Below are 21,121 nucleotides of genomic sequence, written 5' to 3' on the forward strand. Positions count from 1 at the left end.
CAGCCAGAGTGCTGCATGTGGAAAGGGGACCCCTGTCTCCCACGCTGGCAGCTCATACTTACCTGGCAGGGGGGATACCATGATCACAAAGGTGGTTCACCCAGGACGAGGCTCAACCATTGCACTGCGGTTGTGCTCACCCATGGGAATTCCCCAAATGCGGGAATCTCAACTGCATGATTTGTGGTAGTGGGGGACTGCGTTCACGCTCTCCACTCACTCTTGTGTCCAAAAGCAAAGATCCATGTGTCTGCTCTTCTCTTGGTGTGTCCTTTGAACTGGGAGAAAATGCAATGGCGTGCTCACCGTCCTTGGATTCAGGCATTATGCGTGTTAGGCACCATCAGCCAGAGTGCTGCATGTGGAAAGGGGACCCCTGTCTCCCACGCTGGCAACTCATACTTACCTGGCAGGGGAGATACCATGATCACAAAGGTGGTTCACCCAGGGCGAGGCTCAGCCATTGCACTGCGGTTGTGCTGACCCCTGTGAATTCCCCAAATGCGGGAATCTCAACTGCATAATTTGTGGTAGTGGGGGACTGCGTTCGCGCTCTCCCCTCACTCTTGTGTCCAAAAGCAAAGATCCATGTGTCTACTCTTCTCTCGGTGTAACCTTTGAACTGGGACAAAATGTGTGTTAGGCACGATCAGCCAGAGTGCTGCATGTGGAAAGGGGACCCCTGTCTCCCACGCTGGCAACTCATACTTACCTGGCAGGGGAGATACCATGATCACGAAGGTGGTTCACCCAGGGCGAGGCTCAACCATTGCACTGCGGTTGTGCTGACCCCTGTGAATTCCCCAAATGCGGGAATCTCAACTGCATAATTTGTGGTAGTGGGGGACTGCGTTCGCGCTCTCCCCTCACTCTTGTGTCAAAAACCAAAGATCCATGTGTCTGCTCTTCTCTTGGTGTGTCCTTTGAACTGGGACAAAATGTGTGTTAGGCACCATCAGCCAGAGTGCTGCATGTGGAAAGGGGACCCCTGTCTCCCACGCTGGCAACTCATACTTACCTGGCAGGGGAGATACCATGATCACAAAGGTGGTTCACCCAGGGCGAGGCTCAGCCATTGCACTGCGGTTGTGCTGACCCCTGTGAATTCCCCAAATGCGGGAATCTCAACTGCATAATTTGTGGTAGTGGGGGACTGCGTTCGCGCTCTCCCCTCACTCTTGTGTCCAAAAGCAAAGATCCATGTGTCTGCTCTTCTCTCGGTGTGCTCTTTGAACTGGGAGAATATGCGATGGCGTGCTCACCGTCCTTGGATTCAGGCATTATGCGTGTTAGGCACCATCAGCCAGAGTGCTGCATGTGGAAAGGGGACCCCTGTCTCCCACACTGGCAACTCATACTTACCTGGCAGGGGAGATAGCATGATCACAAAGGTGCTTCACCCAGGGCGAGGCTCAGCCATTGCACTGCGGTTGTGCTGACCCCTGTGAATTCCCCAAATGCGGGAATCTCAACTGCATAATTTGTGGTAGTGGGGGACTGCGTTCGCGCTCTCCCCTCACTCTTGTGTAAAAAAAAACCAAAGATCCATGTGTCTGCTCTTCTCTTGGTGTGTCCTTTGAACTGGGACAAAATGTGTGTTAGGCACCATCAGCCAGAGTGCTGCATGTGGAAAGGGGACCCCTGTCTCCCACGCTGGCAACTCATACTTACCTGGCAGGGGAGATACCATGATCACAAAGGTGGTTCACCCAGGGCGAGGCTCAGCCATTGCACTGCGGTTGTGCTGACCCCTGTGAATTCCCCAAATGCGGGAATCTCAACTGCATAATTTGTGGTAGTGGGGGACTGCGTTCGCGCTCTCCCCTCACTCTTGTGTCCAAAAGCAAAGATCCATGTGTCTGCTCTTCTCTTGGTGTGTCCTTTGAACTGGGAGAAAATGCAATGGCGTGCTCACCGTCCTTGGATTCAGGCATTATGCGTGTTAGGCACCATCAGCCAGAGTGCTGCATGTGGAAAGGGGACCCCTGTCTCCCACGCTGGCAACTCATACTTACCTGGCAGGGGAGATACCATGATCACGAAGGTGGTTCACCCAGGGCGAGGCTCAGCCATTGCACTGCGGTTGTGCTGACCCCTGTGAATTCCCCAAATGCGGGAATCTCAACTGCATAATTTGTGGTAGTGGGGGACTGCGTTCGCGCTCTCCCCTCACTCTTGTGTCCAAAAGCAAAGATCCATGTGTCTGCTCTTTTCTCGGTGTGCTCTTTGAACTGGGAGAATATGCGATGGCGTGCTCACCGTCCTTGGATTCAGGCATTATGCGTGTTAGGCACCATCAGCCAGAGTGCTGCATGTGGAAAGGGGACCCCTGTCTCCCACACTGGCAACTCATACTTACCTGGCAGGGGAGATAGCATGATCACAAAGGTGCTTCACCCAGGGCGAGGCTCAGCCATTGCACTGCGGTTGTGCTGACCCCTGTGAATTCCCCAAATGCGGGAATCTCAACTGCATAATTTGTGGTAGTGGGGGACTGCGTTCGCGCTCTCCCCTCACTCTTGTGTCCAAAAGCAAAGATCCATGTGTCTGCTCTTCTCTTGGTGTGTCCTTTGAACTGGGACAAAATGTGTGTTAGGCACCATCAGCCAGAGTGCTGCATGTGGAAAGGGGACCCCTGTCTCCCACGCTGGAAGCTCATACTTACCTGGCAGGGGGGATACCATGATCACGAAGGTGGTTCACCCAGGGCGAGGCTCAGCCATTGCACTGCGGTTGTGCTGACCCCTGTGAATTCCCCAAATGCGGTAATCTCAACTGCATAATTTGTGGTAGTGGGGGACTGCGTTCGCGCTCTCCCCTCACCCTTGTGTCCAAAAGCAAAGATCCATGTGTCTGCTCTTCTCTTGGTGTGTCCTTTGAACTGGGAGAAAATGCAATGGCGTGCTCACCGTCCTTGGATTCAGGCATTATGCGTGTTAGGCACCATCAGCCAGAGTGCTGCATGTGGAAAGGGGACCCCTGTCTCCCACGCTGGCAACTCATACTTACCTGGCAGGGGAGATACCATGATCACGAAGGTGGTTCACCCAGGGCGAGGCTCAGCCATTGCACTGCGGTTGTGCTGACCCCTGTGAATTCCCCAAATGCGGGAATCTCAACTGCATAATTTGTGGTAGTGGGGGACTGCGTTCGCGCTCTCCCCTCACCCTTGTGTCCAAAAGCAAAGATCCATGTGTCTGCTCTTCTCTTGGTGTGTCCTTTGAACTGGGAGAAAATGCAAAGGTGTGCTCACCGTCCTTGGATTCAGGCATTATGCGTGTTAGGCACCATCAGCCAGAGTGCTGCATGTGGAAAGGGGACCCCTGTCTCCCACACTGGCAACTCATACTTACCTGGCAGGGGAGATAGCATGATCACAAAGGTGCTTCACCCAGGGCGAGGCTCAGCCATTGCACTGCGGTTGTGCTGACCCCTGTGAATTCCCCAAATGCGGGAATATCAACTGGATAATTTGTGGTAGTGGGGGACTGCGTTCGCGCTCTCCCCTCACTCTTGTGTCTGAAAGCAAAGATCCATGTGTCTGCTCCTCTCTCGGTGTGCCCTTTGAACTGGGACAAAATGTGTGTTAGGCACGATCAGCCAGAGTGCTGCATGTGGAAAGGGGACCCCTGTCTCCCACGCTGGCAACTCCAAAAGCAAGTGTCTGCTCTTCTCTCGGTGTGCCCTTTGAACTGGGAGAATATGCGATGGCGTGCTCACCGTCCTTGGATTCAGGCATTATGCGTGTTAGGCACCATCAGGCAGAGTGCTGCATGTGGAAAGGGGACCCCTGTCTCCCACACTGGCAACTCATACTTACCTGGCAGGGGAGATAGCATGATCACAAAAGTGCTTCACCCAGGGCGAGGCTCAGCCATTGCACTGCGGTTGTGTTGACCCCTGTGAATTCCCCAAATGTGGGAATCTCAACTGCATAATTTGTGGTAGCGGGGGACTGCGTTCGCGCTCTCCCCTCACTCTTGTGTCAAAAAGCAAAGATCCATGTGTCTGCTCTTCTCTCGGTGTGCCCCTTGAACTGGGAGAATATGCGACGGCGTGCTCACCGTCCTTGGATTCAGGCATTATGCGTGTTAGGCACCATCAGCCAGAGTGCTGCATGTGGAAAGGGGACCCCTGTCTCCCACACTGGCAACTCATACTTACCTGGCAGGGGAGATAGCATGATAACAAAGGTGCTTCACCCAGGGCGAGGCTCAGCCATTGCACTGCGGTTGTGCTGACCCCTGTGAATTCCCCAAATGCGGGAATCTCAACTGCATAATTTGTGGTAGTGGGGGACTGCGTTCGCGCTCTCCCCTCACTCTTGTGTCCAAAAGCAAAGATCCATGTGTCTGCTCTTCTCTTGGTGTGTCCTTTGAACTGGGACAAAATGTGTGTTAGGCACCATCAGCCAGAGTGCTGCATGTGGAAAGGGGACCCCTGTCTCCCACGCTGGCAACTCATACTTACCTGGCAGGGGAGATACCATGATCACAAAGGTGGTTCACCCAGGGCGAGGCTCAACCATTGCACTGCGGTTGTACTGACCCATGTGAATTCTCCAAATGCGGGAATCTCAACTGCATGACTTGTGGTTGTGGGGGACTGCGTTAGCGCTCTCCCCTCACTCTTGTGTCCAAAAGCAAAGATCCATGTGTCTGCTCTTCTCTTGGTGTGTCCTTTGAACTGGGAGAAAATGCAATGGCGTGCTCACCGTCCTTGGATTCAGGCATTATGCGTGTTAGGCACCATCAGCCAGAGTGCTGCATGTGGAAAGGGGACCCCTGTCTCCCACGCTGGCAACTCATACTTACCTGGCAGGGGAGATACCATGATCACGAAGGTGGTTCACCCAGGGCGAGGCTCAGCCATTGCACTGCGGTTGTGCTGACTCCTGTGAATTCCCCAAATGCGGGAATCTCAACTGCATAATTTGTGGTAGTGGGGGACTGCGTTCGCGCTCTCCCCTCACTCTTGTGTCCAAAAGCAAAGATCCATGTGTCTGCTCTTCTCTCGGTGTGCTCTTTGAACTGGGAGAATATGCGATGGCGTGCTCACCGTCCTTGGATTCAGGCATTATGCGTGTTAGGCACCATCAGCCAGAGTGCTGCATGTGGAAAGGGGACCCCTGTCTCCCACACTGGCAACTCATACTTACCTGGCAGGGGAGATAGCATGATCACAAAGGTGCTTCACCCAGGGCGAGGCTCAGCCATTGCACTGCGGTTGTGCTGACCCCTGTGAATTCCCCAAATGCGGGAATCTCAACTGCATAATTTGTGGTAGTGGGGGACTGCGTTCGCGCTCTCCCCTCACTCTTGTGTCCAAAAGCAAAGATCCATGTGTCTGCTCTTCTCTCGGTGTGCTCTTTGAACTGGGAGAATATGCGATGGCGTGCTCACCGTCCTTGGATTCAGGCATTATGCGTGTTAGGCACCATCAGCCAGAGTGCTGCATGTGGAAAGGGGACCCCTGTCTCCCACACTGGCAACTCATACTTACCTGGCAGGGGAGATAGCATGATCACAAAGGTGCTTCACCCAGGGCGAGGCTCAGCCATTGCACTGCGGTTGTGCTGACCCCTGTGAATTCCCCAAACGCGGGAATCTCAACTGCATAATTTGTGGTAGTGGGGGACTGCGTTCGCGCTCTCCCCTCACTCTTGTGTCCAAAAGCAAAGATCCATGTGTCTGCTCTTCTCTTGGTGTGTCCTTTGAACTGGGACAAAATGTGTGTTAGGCACCATCAGCCAGAGTGCTGCATGTGGAAAGGGGACCCCTGTCTCCCACGCTGGCAGCTCATACTTACCTGGCAGGGGGGATACCATGATCACGAAGGTGGTTCACCCAGGGCGAGGCTCGGCCATTGCACTGCGGTTGTGCTGACCCCTGTGAATTCCCCAAATGCGGTAATCTCAACTGCATAATTTGTGGTAGTGGGGGACTGCGTTCGCGCTCTCCCCTCACCCTTGTGTCCAAAAGCAAAGATCCATGTGTCTGCTCTTCTCTTGGTGTGTCCTTTGAACTGGGAGAAAATGCAATGGCGTGCTCACCGTCCTTGGATTCAGGCATTATGCGTGTTAGGCACCATCAGCCAGAGTGCTGCATGTGGAAAGGGGACCCCTGTCTCCCACGCTGGCAACTCATACTTACCTGGCAGGGGAGATACCATGATCACGAAGGTGGTTCACCCAGGGCGAGGCTCAGCCATTGCACTGCGGTTGTGCTGACCCCTGTGAATTCCCCAAATGCGGGAATCTCAACTGGATAATTTGTGGTAGTGGGGGACTGCGTTCGCGCTCTCCCCTCACTCTTGTGTCTGAAAGCAAAGATCCATGTGTCTGCTCCTCTCTCGGTGTGCCCTTTGAACTGGGACAAAATGTGTGTTAGGCACGATCAGCCAGAGTGCTGCATGTGGAAAGGGGACCCCTGTCTCCCATGCTGGCAACTCCAAAAGCAAGTGTCTGCTCTTCTCTCGGTGTGCCCTTTGAACTGGGAGAATATGCAATGGCGTGCTCACTGTCCTTGGATTCAGGCATTATGCGTGTTAGGCACGATCAGCCAGAGTGCTGCATGTGGAAAGGGGACCCCTGTCTCCCACGCTGGCAACTCATACTTACCTGGCAGGGGAGATACCATGATCACGAAGGTGGTTCACCCAGGGCGAGGCTCAACAATTCCACTGCGGTTGTGCTGACCCCTGTGAATTCCCCAAATGCGGTAATCTCAACTGCATAATTTGTGGTAGTGGGGGACTGCGTTCGCGCTCTCCCCTCACTCTTGTGTCCAAAAGCAAAGATCCATGTGTCTGCTCTTCTCTTGGTGTGTCCTTTGAACTGGGAGAAAATGCAATGGCGTGCTCACCGTCCTTGGATTCAGGCTTTATGCGTGTTAGGCACGATCAGCCAGAGTGCTGCATGTGGAAAGGGGACCCCTGTCTCCCACGCTGGCAACTCATACTTACCTGGCAGGGGAGATACCATGATCACGAAGGTGGTTCACCCAGGGCGAGGCTCAACAATTCCACTGCGGTTGTGCTGACCCCTGTGAATTCCCCAAATGCGGTAATCTCAACTGCATAATTTGTGGTAGTGGGGGACTGCGTTCACGCTCTCCCCTCACTCTTGTGTCCAAAAGCAAAGATCCATGTGTCTGCTCTTCACTCGGTGTTCCCTGTGAACTGGGAGAAAATGAGATGGCGTGCTCACCGTCCTTGGATTCAGGCATTATGCGTGTTAGGCACCATCAGCCAGAGTGCTGCATGTGGAAAGGGGACCCCTGTCTCCCACGCTGGCAACTCATACTTACCTGGCAGGGGAGATACCATGATCACGAAGGTGGTTCACCCAGGGCGAGGCTCAGCCATTGCACTGCGGTTGTGCTGACCCCTGTGAATTCCCCAAATGCGGGAATCTCAACTGGATAATTTGTGGTAGTGGGGGACTGCGTTCGCGCTCTCCCCTCACTCTTGTGTCTGAAAGCAAAGATCCATGTGTCTGCTCCTCTCTCGGTGTGCCCTTTGAACTGGGACAAAATGTGTGTTAGGCACGATCAGCCAGAGTGCTGCATGTGGAAAGGGGACCCCTGTCTCCCATGCTGGCAACTCCAAAAGCAAGTGTCTGCTCTTCTCTCGGTGTGTCCTTTGAACTGGGAGAAAATGCAATGGCGTGCTCACCGTCCTTGGATTCAGGCTTTATGCGTGTTAGGCACGATCAGCCAGAGTGCTGCATGTGGAAAGGGGACCCCTGTCTCCCACGCTGGCAACTCATACTTACCTGGCAGGGGAGATACCATGATCACGAAGGTGGTTCACCCAGGGCGAGGCTCAACAATTCCACTGCGGTTGTGCTGACCCCTGTGAATTCCCCAAATGCGGTAATCTCAACTGCATAATTTGTGGTAGTGGGGGACTGTGTTCACGCTCTCCCCTCACTCTTGTGTCCAAAAGCAAAGATCCATGTGTCTGCTCTTCACTCGGTGTTCCCTGTGAACTGGGAGAAAATGAGATGGCGTGCTCACCGTCCTTGGATTCAGGCATTATGCGTGTTAGGCACCATCAGCCAGAGTGCTGCATGTGGAAAGGGGACCCCTGTCTCCCACGCTGGCAACTCATACTTACCTGGCAGGGGAGATACCATGATCACGAAGGTGGTTCACCCAGGGCGAGGCTCAACCATTGCACTGCGGTTGTGCTGACCCCTGTGAATTCCCCAAATGCGGGAATCTCAACTGCATAATTTGTGGTAGTGGGGGACTGCGTTCGCGCTCTCCCCTCACTCTTGTGTCTGCTCTTCTCTTGGTGTGCCCTTTGAATTGGGACAAAATTTGTGTTAGGCACCATCAGCCAGAGTGCTGCATGTGGAAAGGGGGACCCTGTCTCCCACGCTGGCAACTCATACTTACCTGGAAGGGGAGATACCATGATCACGAAGGTGGTTCACCCAGGGCGAGGCTCAGCCATTGCACTGCGGTTGTGTTGACCCCTGTGAATTCCACAAATGCGGAATCTCAACTGCATAATTTGTGGTAGTGGGGGACTGCGTTCGCGCTCTCCCATCACTCTTGTGTCCAAAAGCAAAGATCCATGTGTCTGCTCTTCACTCGGTGTGCCCTGTGAACTGGGAGAAAATGAGATGGCGTGCTCACCGTCCTTGGATTCAGGCATTATGCGTGTTAGGCACCATCAGCCAGAGTGCTGCATGTGGAAAGGGGGACCCTGTCTCCCACGCTGGCAACTCATACTTACCTGGAAGGGGAGATACCATGATCACGAAGGTGGTTCACCCAGGGCGAGGCTCAGCCATTGCACTGCGGTTGTGTTGACGCCTGTGAATTCCACAAATGCGGAATCTCAACTGCATAATTTGTGGTAGTGGGGGACTGCGTTCGCGCTCTCCCCTCACTCTTGTGTCAAAAACCAAAGATCCATGTGTCTGCTCTTCTCTTGGTGTGTCCTTTGAACTGGGACAAAATGTGTGTTAGGCACCATCAGCCAGAGTGCTGCATGTGGAAAGGGGACCCCTGTCTCCCACGCTGGCAACTCATACTTACCTGGCAGGGGAGATACCATGATCACGAAGGTGGTTCACCCAGGGCGAGGCTCAGCCATTGCACTGCGGTTGTGCTGACCCCTGTGAATTCCCCAAATGTGGTAATCTCAACTGCATAATTTGTGGTAGTGGGGGACTGCGTTCGCGCTCTCCCCTCACTCTTGTGTCCAAAAGCAAAGATCCATGTGTCTGCTCTTCTCTCCGTGTAATCTTTGAACTGGGACAAAATGTGTGTTAGGCACGATCAGCCAGAGTGCTGCATGTGGAAAGGGGACCCCTGTCTCCCACGCTGGCAACTCATACTTACCTGGCAGGGGAGATACCATGATCACGAAGGTGGTTCACCCAGGGCGAGGCTCAACCATTGCACTGCGGTTGTGCTGACCCCTGTGAATTCCCCAAATGCGGGAATCTCAACTGCATAATTTGTGGTAGTGGGGGACTGCGTTCGCGCTCTCCCCTCACTCTTGTGTCCAAAAGCAAAGATCCATGTGTCTGCTCTTCTCTTGGTGTGTCCTTTGAACTGGGACAAAATGTGTGTTAGGCACCATCAGCCAGAGTGCTGCATGTGGAAAGGGGACCCCTGTCTCCCACGCTGGCAACTCATACTTACCTGGCAGGGGAGATACTATGATCACAAAGGTGGTTCACCCAGGGCGAGGCTCAACCATTGCACTGCGGTTGTACTGACCCATGTGAATTCTCCAAATGCGGGAATCTCAACTGCATGATTTGTGGTTGTGGGGGACTGCGTTCACGCTCTCCCCTCACTCTTGTGTCCAAAAGCAAAGATCCATGTGTCTGCTCTTCTCTTGGTGTGTCCTTTGAACTGGGAGAAAATGCAATGGCGTGCTCACCGTCCTTGGATTCAGGCATTATGCGTGTTAGGCACCATCAGCCAGAGTGCTGCATGTGGAAAGGGGACCCCTGTCTCCCACGCTGGCAACTCATACTTACCTGGCAGGGGAGATACCATGATCACAAAGGTGGTTCACCCAGGGCGAGGCTCAGCCATTGCACTGCGGTTGTGCTGACCCCTGTGAATTCCCCAAATGCGGGAATCTCAACTGCATAATTTGTGGTAGTGGGGGACTGCGTTCGCGCTCTCCCCTCACTCTTGTGTCCAAAAGCAAAGATCCATGTGTCTGCTCTTCTCTCCGTGTAATCTTTGAACTGGGACAAAATGTGTGTTAGGCACGATCAGCCAGAGTGCTGCATGTGGAAAGGGGACCCCTGTCTCCCACGCTGGCAACTCATACTTACCTGGCAGGGGAGATACCATGATCACGAAGGTGGTTCACCCAGGGCGAGGCTCAACCATTGCACTGCGGTTGTGCTGACCCCTGTGAATTCCCCAAATGCGGGAATCTCAACTGCATAATTTGTGGTAGTGGGGGACTGCGTTCGCGCTCTCCCCTCACTCTTGTGTCCAAAAGCAAAGATCCATGTGTCTGCTCTTCTCTTGGTGTGTCCTTTGAACTGGGACAAAATGTGTGTTAGGCACCATCAGCCAGAGTGCTGCATGTGGAAAGGGGACCCCTGTCTCCCACGCTGGCAACTCATACTTACCTGGCAGGGGAGATACTATGATCACAAAGGTGGTTCACCCAGGGCGAGGCTCAACCATTGCACTGCGGTTGTACTGACCCATGTGAATTCTCCAAATGCGGGAATCTCAACTGCATGATTTGTGGTTGTGGGGGACTGCGTTCACGCTCTCCCCTCACTCTTGTGTCCAAAAGCAAAGATCCATGTGTCTGCTCTTCTCTTGGTGTGTCCTTTGAACTGGGAGAAAATGCAATGGCGTGCTCACCGTCCTTGGATTCAGGCATTATGCGTGTTAGGCACCATCAGCCAGAGTGCTGCATGTGGAAAGGGGACCCCTGTCTCCCACGCTGGCAACTCATACTTACCTGGCAGGGGAGATACCATGATCACGAAGGTGGTTCACCCAGGGCGAGGCTCAGCCATTGCACTGCGGTTGTGCTGACCCCTGTGAATTCCCCAAATGTGGGAATCTCAACTGCATAATTTGTGGTAGTGGGGGACTGCGTTCGCGCTCTCCCCTCACTCTTGTGTCCAAAAGCAAAGATCCATGTGTCTGCTCTTCTCTCCGTGTAATCTTTGAACTGGGACAAAATGTGTGTTAGGCACGATCAGCCAGAGTGCTGCATGTGGAAAGGGGACCCCTGTCTCCCACGCTGGCAACTCATACTTACCTGGCAGGGGAGATACCATGATCACGAAGGTGGTTCACCCAGGGCGAGGCTCAACCATTGCACTGCGGTTGTGCTGACCCCTGTGAATTCCCCAAATGCGGGAATCTCAACTGCATAATTTGTGGTAGTGGGGGACTGCGTTCGCGCTCTCCCCTCACTCTTGTGTCCAAAAGCAAAGATCCATGTGTCTGCTCTTCTCTTGGTGTGTCCTTTGAACTGGGACAAAATGTGTGTTAGGCACCATCAGCCAGAGTGCTGCATGTGGAAAGGGGACCCCTGTCTCCCACGCTGGCAACTCATACTTACCTGGCAGGGGAGATACTATGATCACAAAGGTGGTTCACCCAGGGCGAGGCTCAACCATTGCACTGCGGTTGTACTGACCCATGTGAATTCTCCAAATGCGGGAATCTCAACTGCATGATTTGTGGTAGTGGGGGACTGCGTTCACGCTCTCCCCTCACTCTTGTGTCCAAAAGCAAAGATCCATGTGTCTGCTCTTCTCTTGGTGTGTCCTTTGAACTGGGAGAAAATGCAATGGCGTGCTCACCGTCCTTGGATTCAGGCATTATGCGTGTTAGGCACCATCAGCCAGAGTGCTGCATGTGGAAAGGGGACCCCTGTCTCCCACGCTGGCAACTCATACTTACCTGGCAGGGGAGATACCATGATCACAAAGGTGGTTCACCCAGGGCGAGGCTCAGCCATTGCACTGCGGTTGTGCTGACCCCTGTGAATTCCCCAAATGCGGGAATCTCAACTGCATAATTTGTGGTAGTGGGGGACTGCGTTCGCGCTCTCCCCTCACTCTTGTGTCAAAAACCAAAGATCCATGTGTCTGCTCTTCTCTTGGTGTGTCCTTTGAACTGGGACAAAATGTGTGTTAGGCACCATCAGCCAGAGTGCTGCATGTGGAAAGGGGACCCCTGTCTCCCACGCTGGCAACTCATACTTACCTGGCAGGGGAGATACCATGATCACAAAGGTGGTTCACCCAGGGCGAGGCTCAGCCATTGCACTGCGGTTGTGCTGACCCCTGTGAATTCCCCAAATGCGGGAATCTCAACTGCATAATTTGTGGTAGTGGGGGACTGCGTTCGCGCTCTCCCCTCACTCTTGTGTCCAAAAGCAAAGATCCATGTATCTGCTCTTCTCTCGGTGTGCTCTTTGAACTGGGAGAATATGCGATGGCGTGCTCACCGTCCTTGGATTCAGGCATTATGCGTGTTAGGCACCATCAGCCAGAGTGCTGCATGTGGAAAGGGGACCCCTGTCTCCCACACTGGCAACTCATACTTACCTGGCAGGGGAGATAGCATGATCACAAAGGTGCTTCACCCAGGGCGAGGCTCAGCCATTGCACTGCGGTTGTGCTGACCCCTGTGAATTCCCCAAATGCGGGAATCTCAACTGCATAATTTGTGGTAGTGGGGGACTGCGTTCGCGCTCTCCCCTCACTCTTGTGTCCAAAAGCAAAGATCCATGTGTCTGCTCTTCTCTTGGTGTGTCCTTTGAACTGGGACAAAATGTGTGTTAGGCACCATCAGCCAGAGTGCTGCATGTGGAAAGGGGACCCCTGTCTCCCACGCTGGCAACTCATACTTACCTGGCAGGGGAGATACCATGATCACAAAGGTGGTTCACCCAGGGCGAGGCTCAACCATTGCACTGCGGTTGTACTGACCCATGTGAATTCTCCAAATGCGGGAATCTCAACTGCATGATTTGTGGTTGTGGGGGACTGCGTTCACGCTCTCCCCTCACTCTTGTGTCCAAAAGCAAAGATCCATGTGTCTGCTCTTCTCTTGGTGTGTCCTTTGAACTGGGAGAAAATGCAATGGCGTGCTCACCGTCCTTGGATTCAGGCATTATGCGTGTTAGGCACCATCAGCCAGAGTGCTGCATGTGGAAAGGGGACCCCTGTCTCCCACGCTGGCAACTCATACTTACCTGGCAGGGGAGATACCATGATCACGAAGGTGGTTCACCCAGGGCGAGGCTCAGCCATTGCACTGCGGTTGTGCTGACCCCTGTGAATTCCCCAAATGCGGGAATCTCAACTGCATAATTTGTGGTAGTGGGGGACTGCGTTCGCGCTCTCCCCTCACTCTTGTGTCCAAAAGCAAAGATCCATGTGTCTGCTCTTCTCTCGGTGTGCTCTTTGAACTGGGAGAATATGCGATGGCGTGCTCACCGTCCTTGGATTCAGGCATTATGCGTGTTAGGCACCATCAGCCAGAGTGCTGCATGTGGAAAGGGGACCCCTGTCTCCCACACTGGCAACTCATACTTACCTGGCAGGGGAGATAGCATGATCACAAAGGTGCTTCACCCAGGGCGAGGCTCAGCCATTGCACTGCGGTTGTGCTGACCCCTGTGAATTCCCCAAATGCGGGAATCTCAACTGCATAATTTGTGGTAGTGGGGGACTGCGTTCGCCGTCTCCCCTCACCCTTGTGTCGGAAAGCAAAGATCCATGTGTCTGCTCCTCTCTCGGTGTGCCCTTTGAACTGGGACAAAATGTGTGTTAGGCACGATCAGCCAGAGTGCTGCATGTGGAAAGGGGACCCCTGTCTCCCATGCTGGCAACTCCAAAAGCAAGTGTCTGCTCTTCTCTCGGTGTGCCCTTTGAACTGGGAGAATATGCGATGGCGTGCTCACCGTCCTTGGATTCAGGCATTATGCGTGTTAGGCACCATCAGCCAGAGTGCTGCATGTGGAAAGGGGACCCCTGTCTCCCACGCTGGAAACTCATACTTACCTGGCAGGGGAGATACCATGATCACGAAGGTGGTTCACCCAGGGCGAGGCTCAACAATTCCACTGCGGTTGTGCTGACCCCTGTGAATTCCCCAAATGCGGTAATCTCAACTGCATAATTTGTGGTAGTGGGGGACTGCGTTCACGCTCTCCCCTCACTCTTGTGTCCAAAAGCAAAGATCCATGTGTCTGCTCTTCACTCGGTGTTCCCTGTGAACTGGGAGAAAATGAGATGGCGTGCTCACCGTCCTTGGATTCAGGCATTATGCGTGTTAGGCACCATCAGCCAGAGTGCTGCATGTGGAAAGGGGACCCCTGTCTCCCACGCTGGCAACTCATATTTACCTGGCAGGGGAGATAGCATGATCACGAAGGTGGTTCACCCAGGGCGAGGCTCAGCCATTGCACTGCGGTTGTGCTGACCCCTGTGAATTCCCCAAATGCGGGAATCTCAACTGCATAATTTGTGGTAGTGGGGGACTGCGTTCGCGCTCTCCCCTCACTCTTGTGTCTGCTCTTCTCTTGGTGTGCCCTTTGAATTGGGACAAAATTTGTGTTAGGCACCATCAGCCAGAGTGCTGCATGTGGAAAGGGGGACCCTGTCTCCCACGCTGGCAACTCATACTTACCTGGAAGGGGAGATACCATGATCACGAAGGTGGTTCACCCAGGGCGAGGCTCAGCCATTGCACTGCGGTTGTGTTGACCCCTGTGAATTCCACAAATGCGGAATCTCAACTGCATAATTTGTGGTAGTGGGGGACTGCGTTCGCGCTCTCCCCTCACTCTTGTGTCCCAAAGCAAAGATCCATGTGTCTGCTCTTCTCTTGGTGTGCCCTTTGAATTGGGACAAAATGTGTGTTAGGCACCATCAGCCAGAGTGCAGCATGTGGAAAGGGGAACCCTGTCTCCCACGCTGGCAACTCATACTTACCTGGCAGGGGAGATACCATGATCACGAAGGTGGTTCACCCAGGGCGAGGCTCAGCCATTGCACTGCGGTTGTGTTGACCCCTGTGAATTCCACAAATGCGGAATCTCAACTGCATAATTTGTGGTAGTGGGGGACTGCGTTCGCGCTCTCCTTTCACTCTTGTGTCCAAAAGCAAAGATCCATGTGTCTGCTCTTCACTCGGTGTGAACTGGGAGAAAAGGAAATGGCGTGCTCACCGTCCTTGGATTCAGGCATTATGCGTGTTAGGCACCATAAGCCAGAGTGCTGCATGTGGAAAGGGGACCCCTGTCTCCCATGCTGGCAGCCTATACATGTCGTAAGTGTGGTTCTAATGACCACCTTGCCATGGAGTGTGTCAACGTGGTTTGTAGGAACTGTAAAAGTGGTGAACAAATTATAAAAGATTGCCTTTACCCCAAAAAATTTAATTTATGTGGGAAAGAAGATCATACCTTTAGGTCATGCCCACAGTCTTATGCAAATAGGTTGAGAATGCCCCAGGTTCAGCAAGCAGAAAAAAACTCCAGTGGTAACAGGGAATTCTGCACCAACGAATGCGGACAGAGGTTACAATCAAAGTAATGAACCTCAGCTGGAAGCCGTTGGGAACCAAACGGGGGCTGACCAGGATGGTGAACCAGCTGGGAGCTCATCTTGTCAAGCAGGAAATGTTAGAGAGTCCAATAGAATTGAAACTATTCAGGAAGAGATGGAAGTTTTTCTAAGAACCCCAGACCTCGCGCTTCCTTCAACATCGAAAGAGTGTAGAGATTTGTTGGACTTTATGTTCCCGGACCTTCCTATGGAGGGAACAAAACATGCTGTAAAGCTTGATGAAGATTTTCTTCCTCTACCTGTGCATGCAAGAAAAGACAAGCCCCCCCCCTGCCCCCAGAACTTCTAATACAACCTGGTTCTAATGATGTGTCAAGTTCACTCAAACGACAAATAAATACGTCAACGGAATCTTCAACTGGAGAGGTGGAATTGGATGGTATGAGTCACCCCACCCCCTCACCAGTACCCCAGTTTGAGGAGCAAGTTTCGAAAGTCACCCAGGAAACTACCCAGATAACCAAAGTGGGGGATAATGTAGGGAAAGTAACATCTGGGGTTTGGTTAGTATCCAAAAAGAAGAAGAAGAAAAAGGCAAAGGTCCAGCAGAATTAACATTTCTCCTTTTTAGGGGTAAATGAACACACTTCGAGTAACTACTATAAATACGAGAGGGCTGAATGACGTTGTGAAATGTCAGTCAGTCTTTAACTTGTTACATGAAGCTGGTAGTGACATTTTTTTACTTCAGGAGTGTGCAATATCCTACATGGACAACTATGCAAAGTTTGAGAAACGATGGGTATATGGGCAATCTGTTTGGTCAGGGGATAACCAAAACCGTTTTTCTGGAGTGGGGGTGTTATTTAATAATAGAACCTTCAATATAGAAAATGTGGAGACTGGTGGATGGGAGAGTGTTACCTGTTGATGCGGAAAGATGTGGGGTCAAATTTAGGATTATCAATGTTTATGGATATACTGACAAAAAAGAACGAACTGCACTTTTTCAAACTTTGCAGCCCTTTCTTTGTAGTAGAAGAAATATAGTAATGGGGGGGGATTTTAATTGTACCCTCGAAAAAAGAGCTAGACGGAGTGAGAACCCTGTGGATAGAGGGGATGGGAGCTCCTGTGTGTTAGAAAATTTAATTATTGATGGTAATTTGAATGATGTTTATAAGTCACTTAATTTAAAAGACCCAGGATATACTTGGTCCAATGGGAAATCCTTTTCCCGAATTGATTTTTTGTTCGTATCAAAAGCTCTGAATCCTATTTCTTGTGAGGTGGAGCCAGTGCCTTTTTCAGATCATCATAGGTTAAAAGGTACTTTTGAAGTGCAGTCCTTTTTTACCCCCAGTTCGGGACCATGGAAGTTAAATATAAATTTATTAAAAAATAAAAAAGTGGTTGGGAAATATAAAATTAAGTTACAACAATGGTTTTCTCTCCAACCTTTATATGAGTCTGTGGGTGAGTGGTGGGAGAGCATTAAAGCTAGGACACGGGCCTTTTTTTGTTTGCAGGGGAAGAATTTGGCAAAAGGGAGGAGGCAATGGGAAAGAAGAAAACAGGCTCGTTTGCAAAGATATTATAACCTTCTTGTTTTGGGTTTTGATGTGGGTGAGGAGATCACGAGATTAAAAAAAGAGATGATGGTGTGTCTGAATGAGAAAAGCAAAGGGGTATTAATAAGGAGTAGAGTAAAGCATTTTGAAGAAAACGAAAAATGTACAAGGTATTTCTTTAAGAAATTGCATAAATCCAGACCAATTATTGATTGTTTGAGGGATAATGAAGGGAAGGAAGTGGAAAGCACACAAGAAATTCTTGAACTGACTCATTCCTTTTACAACAATTTATATAAAGAACAAGGTATTGATGAAGAAATAGCAACATTCTTTCTTTCAAAGTTATCACAAACATTAGATTCGGCTGATAGTATTTTGTTAGAAGAAGATTTAACTATAGAGGAAATTACAAGAGCAATGCTAAGTATGCAAAATAATAAGGCACCAGGACTGGATGGTTTGCCTAAAGAGTACTATTTTACCTTTTGGGAACAGCTTAGCTCCTCTTTGCTTTTAGTTTACAAAGAATCTTGGGACAAAAAGGTATTACAGTTGTCTATGAATAAAGGGATGATTTCACTGTTGTGGAAGAAGGGCTCAAAAAAAGATTTAAGAAATTGGAGACCCCTAACACTGTTAGGTGTGGACATAAAAATTTTAACAAAAGCCTTATTTTTCCGGTTGCAGGCGGTTGTACCTAAACTTATTGGTGTAGAACAAACATGTGGGATATTGGGACGGAAGATGACAGACAGTTTGGCTATTATAAGAGATAGTTATTTTTATAGCCAGGAGCGGAATATTCCCCTTTGCGTTTTAGGGATTGATCTAGAAAAAGCTTTTGATAATGTTAATCACATGTTTTTGATGAAGGTTCTTGAAATTTTGGGTTTTGGGGAAGGTTTCAGGAGATGGATTCATGTGTTATTATAGTAGCTGTGGTAGTGTGGTTGTTGTTAATGGAATGTTTACCGATCCAGTTGCGATCAAGTCGGGGGTACGTCAGGGATGTCCGTTGTCCCCTATTCTGTTTATATTGGTAATGGAGTCACTTGCATGTGCTTTAAGACTGGATAATTCAATTACAGGGTTAATCCCCCCAGGTAGTGGGGGGAAGAAAATAAAATTCACTATGTACATGGACGATACAACTTTGGTACTCACAGATAATATGTCGATAGACAGAAGTCTGTTGGTTTGTGAAACCTTTGCGGCAGCTTCTGGAATGAAAATTAATAAAAGTAAGAGCGAAGTTATTTATTTTAACTGGCGAGAGACTAAAGAAAATTGGGGATTGACCGAAAAATTTGAAACAATAAAAATTTTAGGGGTGGAAATTGGAATGGATATGCAATTTAAGAATTGGAATATGAAACTACCCAAAATACAGGGGAAGCTGTTGGGATGGAAAGACAGAGAGCTTTCCTTTGTAGGCAAAGTTCTGGTGTTGAAAGCCGAAGTAATCGCGTCTTTAGCTTGTTTAGCAACTATATTGCCGATTCCTTATACAATGTTGGCCTCCCTGCGGAAGGCCATGTTTCGCTTCCTTTGGGGAAGCCAACATGAAAGATTGAAGAGAGACATTATGTATAGACCAATAAAAATGGGGGGAAGAGCTGTTCCAGAGATTGCATCTAAACTTAATGCAATGTTTATTACTCCAGTCCTTAAGGCTTGTTTTAGTGATTTTAATGATTTGATCTGGCCATATTTTACAAGATTTTGGATTGGACAGAGAGTTTTGAAGGCATGGGGCAGGAGATGCCCCCTTAGTACCCCCCTTTCTGAACAATATTCTGTTGTCTACGACATAGTGATAAAATCATTAAAGTGTTTTTCATCTCAAATCATGCCCCAGGCTATAACCAGGACTAATATAGAAGAACTATTATTCCCAACAGATAGAATGACTCCAGTAGGGAAACTTCCAGAAAACCTCTGTAAAATGGCATGGCTTAACGTTAATAATAAGCTTTTGTTAAATATTCATAAAGACTTAGCTTGGCAGGCAGTTTTGGAATGCTTACCTACAAGAGCCTTTTTGAAAGCAAGAGCGTGCACGAAGAGTGCACAGTGCCCAAGGTTGAGATGTGGAAATGACGAGACGGTTAAGCATTTGTTTTGGGAATGTCCTTTTGCTAAGAAGGTGTGGTGTTTATTACGACACCGGTTGAAAGAGTTATATAAAGGAGACCTAACATATGAATGTATAATGTATGGGACTTTGAAAGGTAAGGGGGGGAGGAAGATCGTTGGTGGATAATTGTGAATTGTGTTAAAGATGCATTATGGAGAGCGAGAAATATTTGCCTTTTTAAAAAATATGAAATTCCTGCACGAGTTGTGGTAAATGGTGCCTTTAATTTGTTGAATGATTATTTTCTAAGAGAAAATATCCCTTTGAAGAAGGGAGTATAAAAATACATGGTTGTTTAGTTGAAAAAATTGGAATATGGGACCCCTTATGGAAATCTTTAATTTTTTTTTTTAAGGTTTAATTTTATTTTTTCTTTTATTCTTCATTGGAGAGTTTGTGGGGGTTTTTTTTGTTCAAAGTTAAGAATTTGTAGTGGTTTTTGTGTTATGAACAATAAAAAATTTTAAAAATTGAAAATTGAAATTGGTTCACCCAGGGCGAGGCTCAACCATTGCACTGCGGTTGTGCTGACCCCTGTGAATTCCCCAAATGCGGGAATCTCTAGCCGCAGAGTGTGACAATGTGGTTTGTAAAAACTGTGAAAGTGACAAGCACATTACCAAGCAATGTCCCTTCCCAAGGAAATGTAATCTTTGTGGGAGAGAAGGGCATACTTTTAGGGCATGTCTTCAATCTTACGCTAATAGGCTGAAAAGATCTCAGCTACAGCAACTAGAGGGGGTACCAATAGTAATTGGAAACCGTCTGCAACTTGAGGAAGATACAAGCAATGACCAAGTCAACGAGTTGCAGCTGGAAATGACTATGAACAAAACGAGAGACAGCGGGGGAAGGGGACGAGCAGAAGACTGGTCCCCTCGTGTAGCCGCTCATGAGGATCCAATGGCTGTGAGCTCAGGGATTGCCACAGAATCAATGGGTGGGAGTCAAAGTGCATTAGAAATATCAAATATGCCTTTAGAAACTTCTGTGATGCAAGTATCACAAATAGCAATGGAACTCGATAGACCTGAGGCGTCTCAGGAGGAAATGGCACCCTTCCCAGGTTCCTCAAGCCTCACTTTGCCATCAACGTCTAAAGAGTGTAGAGACCTGCTTGACCTGATGCTTCTCGAGCTTGCAACAACACAGCCAAAACACACTATTAGCCTAGATGAGGAAGAACTCATTTTACCCCCATGTTCCGCTGAGGATAAAGTAACTACCCCTCCTGAACTCTCCATGCAACCTGGGTTTTATGAAGCGACAAATAAACACTTCAACAGAGTCTTCCACTGGGAACGAGGATTTAGAAAGCGGCGGCCTTACAGACCCCCCGCCTATGCCACCCTTAGAAGAGCAAGGCCTGACAACTACTCCGGGAATTCCACAGACTACTGAGGAAGAAAGCAACACTGAGAGGGTAATACCCGTGTTGAGACTTGGGCGGAGAAAGAAAAAGAAGAAGGTAAAGTTACAACAGAACCTATAACAATGTGCTGTTTTCTTGTAGTCAATTTAGTGAAGTTTGCAAAATGATGGACATATAAACAAACCTCCTGGTTGGGAGATAATCAGAATTGTTAACGTAGAAATATTATGACATTTGTGTGCCAACTTGTCCGTGTTTCATTCATTCATGTACTGACCTAGTGTTACACCATGGAAAGTATAATGTATGGGGAGGGTTTGTTAAAAGTAATCTGGGGGGAGGGGGGAAAGTAGTTGGTGGATAATGGTGAACTGTCACGGTATTCGGGAGAGTGAGAATTGTGTGTTTTAAAAGATGTGAATGTTTGAAAGAATTGTATCTAAATAGTATGATTGTTTTGTGGAAATATTAAATGGTAAACTCCATTCGAAGGAGGAGAG

At 49.8% G+C, this 21,121-nt stretch overlaps 45 non-coding genes across 45 annotated transcripts; all 45 read left to right on the plus strand.

Moving 5' to 3' along the window:
• The first annotated feature begins 54 nt into the window (after nucleotides 1–54).
• Nucleotides 55–218, plus strand: LOC146368496 (U1 spliceosomal RNA). Its single transcript, XR_014798342.1, has one exon. It is a non-coding gene; the product is annotated as a U1 spliceosomal RNA (small nuclear RNA).
• A 180-nt stretch (nucleotides 219–398) lies between these two features.
• Nucleotides 399–562, plus strand: LOC146368497 (U1 spliceosomal RNA). Its single transcript, XR_014798082.1, has one exon. It is a non-coding gene; the product is annotated as a U1 spliceosomal RNA (small nuclear RNA).
• Nucleotides 563–704: 142 nt separating this feature from the next.
• On the plus strand, nucleotides 705–868 carry LOC146368498 (U1 spliceosomal RNA). The gene has a single exon (XR_014798191.1). It is a non-coding gene; the product is annotated as a U1 spliceosomal RNA (small nuclear RNA).
• A 142-nt stretch (nucleotides 869–1,010) lies between these two features.
• LOC146368499 (U1 spliceosomal RNA) lies at nucleotides 1,011–1,174 on the plus strand. Its single transcript, XR_014798083.1, has one exon. It is a non-coding gene; the product is annotated as a U1 spliceosomal RNA (small nuclear RNA).
• A 180-nt stretch (nucleotides 1,175–1,354) lies between these two features.
• On the plus strand, nucleotides 1,355–1,518 carry LOC146368500 (U1 spliceosomal RNA). The gene has a single exon (XR_014798100.1). It is a non-coding gene; the product is annotated as a U1 spliceosomal RNA (small nuclear RNA).
• A 145-nt stretch (nucleotides 1,519–1,663) lies between these two features.
• Nucleotides 1,664–1,827, plus strand: LOC146368501 (U1 spliceosomal RNA). The gene has a single exon (XR_014798084.1). It is a non-coding gene; the product is annotated as a U1 spliceosomal RNA (small nuclear RNA).
• Nucleotides 1,828–2,007: 180 nt separating this feature from the next.
• Nucleotides 2,008–2,171, plus strand: LOC146368502 (U1 spliceosomal RNA). The gene has a single exon (XR_014798021.1). It is a non-coding gene; the product is annotated as a U1 spliceosomal RNA (small nuclear RNA).
• Nucleotides 2,172–2,351: 180 nt separating this feature from the next.
• On the plus strand, nucleotides 2,352–2,515 carry LOC146368503 (U1 spliceosomal RNA). The gene has a single exon (XR_014798101.1). It is a non-coding gene; the product is annotated as a U1 spliceosomal RNA (small nuclear RNA).
• Nucleotides 2,516–2,657: 142 nt separating this feature from the next.
• Nucleotides 2,658–2,821, plus strand: LOC146368504 (U1 spliceosomal RNA). The gene has a single exon (XR_014798062.1). It is a non-coding gene; the product is annotated as a U1 spliceosomal RNA (small nuclear RNA).
• A 180-nt stretch (nucleotides 2,822–3,001) lies between these two features.
• On the plus strand, nucleotides 3,002–3,165 carry LOC146368505 (U1 spliceosomal RNA). Its single transcript, XR_014798032.1, has one exon. It is a non-coding gene; the product is annotated as a U1 spliceosomal RNA (small nuclear RNA).
• A 180-nt stretch (nucleotides 3,166–3,345) lies between these two features.
• On the plus strand, nucleotides 3,346–3,509 carry LOC146368506 (U1 spliceosomal RNA). Its single transcript, XR_014798263.1, has one exon. It is a non-coding gene; the product is annotated as a U1 spliceosomal RNA (small nuclear RNA).
• Nucleotides 3,510–3,812: 303 nt separating this feature from the next.
• LOC146368507 (U1 spliceosomal RNA) lies at nucleotides 3,813–3,976 on the plus strand. The gene has a single exon (XR_014798231.1). It is a non-coding gene; the product is annotated as a U1 spliceosomal RNA (small nuclear RNA).
• Nucleotides 3,977–4,156: 180 nt separating this feature from the next.
• LOC146368508 (U1 spliceosomal RNA) lies at nucleotides 4,157–4,320 on the plus strand. The gene has a single exon (XR_014798234.1). It is a non-coding gene; the product is annotated as a U1 spliceosomal RNA (small nuclear RNA).
• A 142-nt stretch (nucleotides 4,321–4,462) lies between these two features.
• On the plus strand, nucleotides 4,463–4,626 carry LOC146368509 (U1 spliceosomal RNA). The gene has a single exon (XR_014798327.1). It is a non-coding gene; the product is annotated as a U1 spliceosomal RNA (small nuclear RNA).
• Nucleotides 4,627–4,806: 180 nt separating this feature from the next.
• Nucleotides 4,807–4,970, plus strand: LOC146368510 (U1 spliceosomal RNA). The gene has a single exon (XR_014798121.1). It is a non-coding gene; the product is annotated as a U1 spliceosomal RNA (small nuclear RNA).
• A 180-nt stretch (nucleotides 4,971–5,150) lies between these two features.
• Nucleotides 5,151–5,314, plus strand: LOC146368511 (U1 spliceosomal RNA). The gene has a single exon (XR_014798103.1). It is a non-coding gene; the product is annotated as a U1 spliceosomal RNA (small nuclear RNA).
• Nucleotides 5,315–5,494: 180 nt separating this feature from the next.
• On the plus strand, nucleotides 5,495–5,658 carry LOC146368512 (U1 spliceosomal RNA). Its single transcript, XR_014798105.1, has one exon. It is a non-coding gene; the product is annotated as a U1 spliceosomal RNA (small nuclear RNA).
• Nucleotides 5,659–5,800: 142 nt separating this feature from the next.
• Nucleotides 5,801–5,964, plus strand: LOC146368513 (U1 spliceosomal RNA). The gene has a single exon (XR_014798096.1). It is a non-coding gene; the product is annotated as a U1 spliceosomal RNA (small nuclear RNA).
• A 180-nt stretch (nucleotides 5,965–6,144) lies between these two features.
• LOC146368514 (U1 spliceosomal RNA) lies at nucleotides 6,145–6,308 on the plus strand. Its single transcript, XR_014798244.1, has one exon. It is a non-coding gene; the product is annotated as a U1 spliceosomal RNA (small nuclear RNA).
• Nucleotides 6,309–6,611: 303 nt separating this feature from the next.
• LOC146368515 (U1 spliceosomal RNA) lies at nucleotides 6,612–6,775 on the plus strand. The gene has a single exon (XR_014798271.1). It is a non-coding gene; the product is annotated as a U1 spliceosomal RNA (small nuclear RNA).
• A 180-nt stretch (nucleotides 6,776–6,955) lies between these two features.
• On the plus strand, nucleotides 6,956–7,119 carry LOC146368516 (U1 spliceosomal RNA). The gene has a single exon (XR_014798284.1). It is a non-coding gene; the product is annotated as a U1 spliceosomal RNA (small nuclear RNA).
• Nucleotides 7,120–7,299: 180 nt separating this feature from the next.
• On the plus strand, nucleotides 7,300–7,463 carry LOC146368517 (U1 spliceosomal RNA). Its single transcript, XR_014798245.1, has one exon. It is a non-coding gene; the product is annotated as a U1 spliceosomal RNA (small nuclear RNA).
• A 303-nt stretch (nucleotides 7,464–7,766) lies between these two features.
• LOC146368518 (U1 spliceosomal RNA) lies at nucleotides 7,767–7,930 on the plus strand. Its single transcript, XR_014798297.1, has one exon. It is a non-coding gene; the product is annotated as a U1 spliceosomal RNA (small nuclear RNA).
• A 180-nt stretch (nucleotides 7,931–8,110) lies between these two features.
• Nucleotides 8,111–8,274, plus strand: LOC146368519 (U1 spliceosomal RNA). The gene has a single exon (XR_014798202.1). It is a non-coding gene; the product is annotated as a U1 spliceosomal RNA (small nuclear RNA).
• Nucleotides 8,275–8,394: 120 nt separating this feature from the next.
• Nucleotides 8,395–8,557, plus strand: LOC146368520 (U1 spliceosomal RNA). The gene has a single exon (XR_014798304.1). It is a non-coding gene; the product is annotated as a U1 spliceosomal RNA (small nuclear RNA).
• A 180-nt stretch (nucleotides 8,558–8,737) lies between these two features.
• LOC146368521 (U1 spliceosomal RNA) lies at nucleotides 8,738–8,900 on the plus strand. Its single transcript, XR_014798318.1, has one exon. It is a non-coding gene; the product is annotated as a U1 spliceosomal RNA (small nuclear RNA).
• A 142-nt stretch (nucleotides 8,901–9,042) lies between these two features.
• On the plus strand, nucleotides 9,043–9,206 carry LOC146368522 (U1 spliceosomal RNA). The gene has a single exon (XR_014798280.1). It is a non-coding gene; the product is annotated as a U1 spliceosomal RNA (small nuclear RNA).
• Nucleotides 9,207–9,348: 142 nt separating this feature from the next.
• On the plus strand, nucleotides 9,349–9,512 carry LOC146368523 (U1 spliceosomal RNA). The gene has a single exon (XR_014798213.1). It is a non-coding gene; the product is annotated as a U1 spliceosomal RNA (small nuclear RNA).
• Nucleotides 9,513–9,654: 142 nt separating this feature from the next.
• On the plus strand, nucleotides 9,655–9,818 carry LOC146368524 (U1 spliceosomal RNA). The gene has a single exon (XR_014798328.1). It is a non-coding gene; the product is annotated as a U1 spliceosomal RNA (small nuclear RNA).
• A 180-nt stretch (nucleotides 9,819–9,998) lies between these two features.
• On the plus strand, nucleotides 9,999–10,162 carry LOC146368525 (U1 spliceosomal RNA). Its single transcript, XR_014798085.1, has one exon. It is a non-coding gene; the product is annotated as a U1 spliceosomal RNA (small nuclear RNA).
• A 142-nt stretch (nucleotides 10,163–10,304) lies between these two features.
• LOC146368526 (U1 spliceosomal RNA) lies at nucleotides 10,305–10,468 on the plus strand. Its single transcript, XR_014798224.1, has one exon. It is a non-coding gene; the product is annotated as a U1 spliceosomal RNA (small nuclear RNA).
• Nucleotides 10,469–10,610: 142 nt separating this feature from the next.
• Nucleotides 10,611–10,774, plus strand: LOC146368527 (U1 spliceosomal RNA). Its single transcript, XR_014798329.1, has one exon. It is a non-coding gene; the product is annotated as a U1 spliceosomal RNA (small nuclear RNA).
• A 180-nt stretch (nucleotides 10,775–10,954) lies between these two features.
• On the plus strand, nucleotides 10,955–11,118 carry LOC146368528 (U1 spliceosomal RNA). Its single transcript, XR_014798119.1, has one exon. It is a non-coding gene; the product is annotated as a U1 spliceosomal RNA (small nuclear RNA).
• A 142-nt stretch (nucleotides 11,119–11,260) lies between these two features.
• LOC146368529 (U1 spliceosomal RNA) lies at nucleotides 11,261–11,424 on the plus strand. Its single transcript, XR_014798236.1, has one exon. It is a non-coding gene; the product is annotated as a U1 spliceosomal RNA (small nuclear RNA).
• A 142-nt stretch (nucleotides 11,425–11,566) lies between these two features.
• LOC146368530 (U1 spliceosomal RNA) lies at nucleotides 11,567–11,730 on the plus strand. The gene has a single exon (XR_014798320.1). It is a non-coding gene; the product is annotated as a U1 spliceosomal RNA (small nuclear RNA).
• A 180-nt stretch (nucleotides 11,731–11,910) lies between these two features.
• On the plus strand, nucleotides 11,911–12,074 carry LOC146368531 (U1 spliceosomal RNA). The gene has a single exon (XR_014798086.1). It is a non-coding gene; the product is annotated as a U1 spliceosomal RNA (small nuclear RNA).
• A 142-nt stretch (nucleotides 12,075–12,216) lies between these two features.
• LOC146368532 (U1 spliceosomal RNA) lies at nucleotides 12,217–12,380 on the plus strand. Its single transcript, XR_014798087.1, has one exon. It is a non-coding gene; the product is annotated as a U1 spliceosomal RNA (small nuclear RNA).
• Nucleotides 12,381–12,560: 180 nt separating this feature from the next.
• Nucleotides 12,561–12,724, plus strand: LOC146368533 (U1 spliceosomal RNA). Its single transcript, XR_014798104.1, has one exon. It is a non-coding gene; the product is annotated as a U1 spliceosomal RNA (small nuclear RNA).
• A 142-nt stretch (nucleotides 12,725–12,866) lies between these two features.
• Nucleotides 12,867–13,030, plus strand: LOC146368534 (U1 spliceosomal RNA). Its single transcript, XR_014798317.1, has one exon. It is a non-coding gene; the product is annotated as a U1 spliceosomal RNA (small nuclear RNA).
• Nucleotides 13,031–13,210: 180 nt separating this feature from the next.
• Nucleotides 13,211–13,374, plus strand: LOC146368535 (U1 spliceosomal RNA). The gene has a single exon (XR_014798034.1). It is a non-coding gene; the product is annotated as a U1 spliceosomal RNA (small nuclear RNA).
• Nucleotides 13,375–13,554: 180 nt separating this feature from the next.
• Nucleotides 13,555–13,716, plus strand: LOC146368536 (U1 spliceosomal RNA). Its single transcript, XR_014798275.1, has one exon. It is a non-coding gene; the product is annotated as a U1 spliceosomal RNA (small nuclear RNA).
• Nucleotides 13,717–14,021: 305 nt separating this feature from the next.
• LOC146368537 (U1 spliceosomal RNA) lies at nucleotides 14,022–14,185 on the plus strand. The gene has a single exon (XR_014798285.1). It is a non-coding gene; the product is annotated as a U1 spliceosomal RNA (small nuclear RNA).
• Nucleotides 14,186–14,365: 180 nt separating this feature from the next.
• LOC146368538 (U1 spliceosomal RNA) lies at nucleotides 14,366–14,529 on the plus strand. Its single transcript, XR_014798239.1, has one exon. It is a non-coding gene; the product is annotated as a U1 spliceosomal RNA (small nuclear RNA).
• A 120-nt stretch (nucleotides 14,530–14,649) lies between these two features.
• On the plus strand, nucleotides 14,650–14,812 carry LOC146368539 (U1 spliceosomal RNA). The gene has a single exon (XR_014798290.1). It is a non-coding gene; the product is annotated as a U1 spliceosomal RNA (small nuclear RNA).
• A 142-nt stretch (nucleotides 14,813–14,954) lies between these two features.
• On the plus strand, nucleotides 14,955–15,117 carry LOC146368540 (U1 spliceosomal RNA). The gene has a single exon (XR_014798274.1). It is a non-coding gene; the product is annotated as a U1 spliceosomal RNA (small nuclear RNA).
• The last annotated feature ends 6,004 nt before the right edge of the window (nucleotides 15,118–21,121 follow it).

This window comes from Perissodus microlepis, chromosome 18 (genome assembly GCF_051167445.1).
Source record: "Perissodus microlepis isolate ML-2025 ecotype Zambia chromosome 18, ASM5116744v1, whole genome shotgun sequence".
NCBI classification, from domain to species: Eukaryota; Metazoa; Chordata; class Actinopteri; order Cichliformes; family Cichlidae; genus Perissodus; species Perissodus microlepis.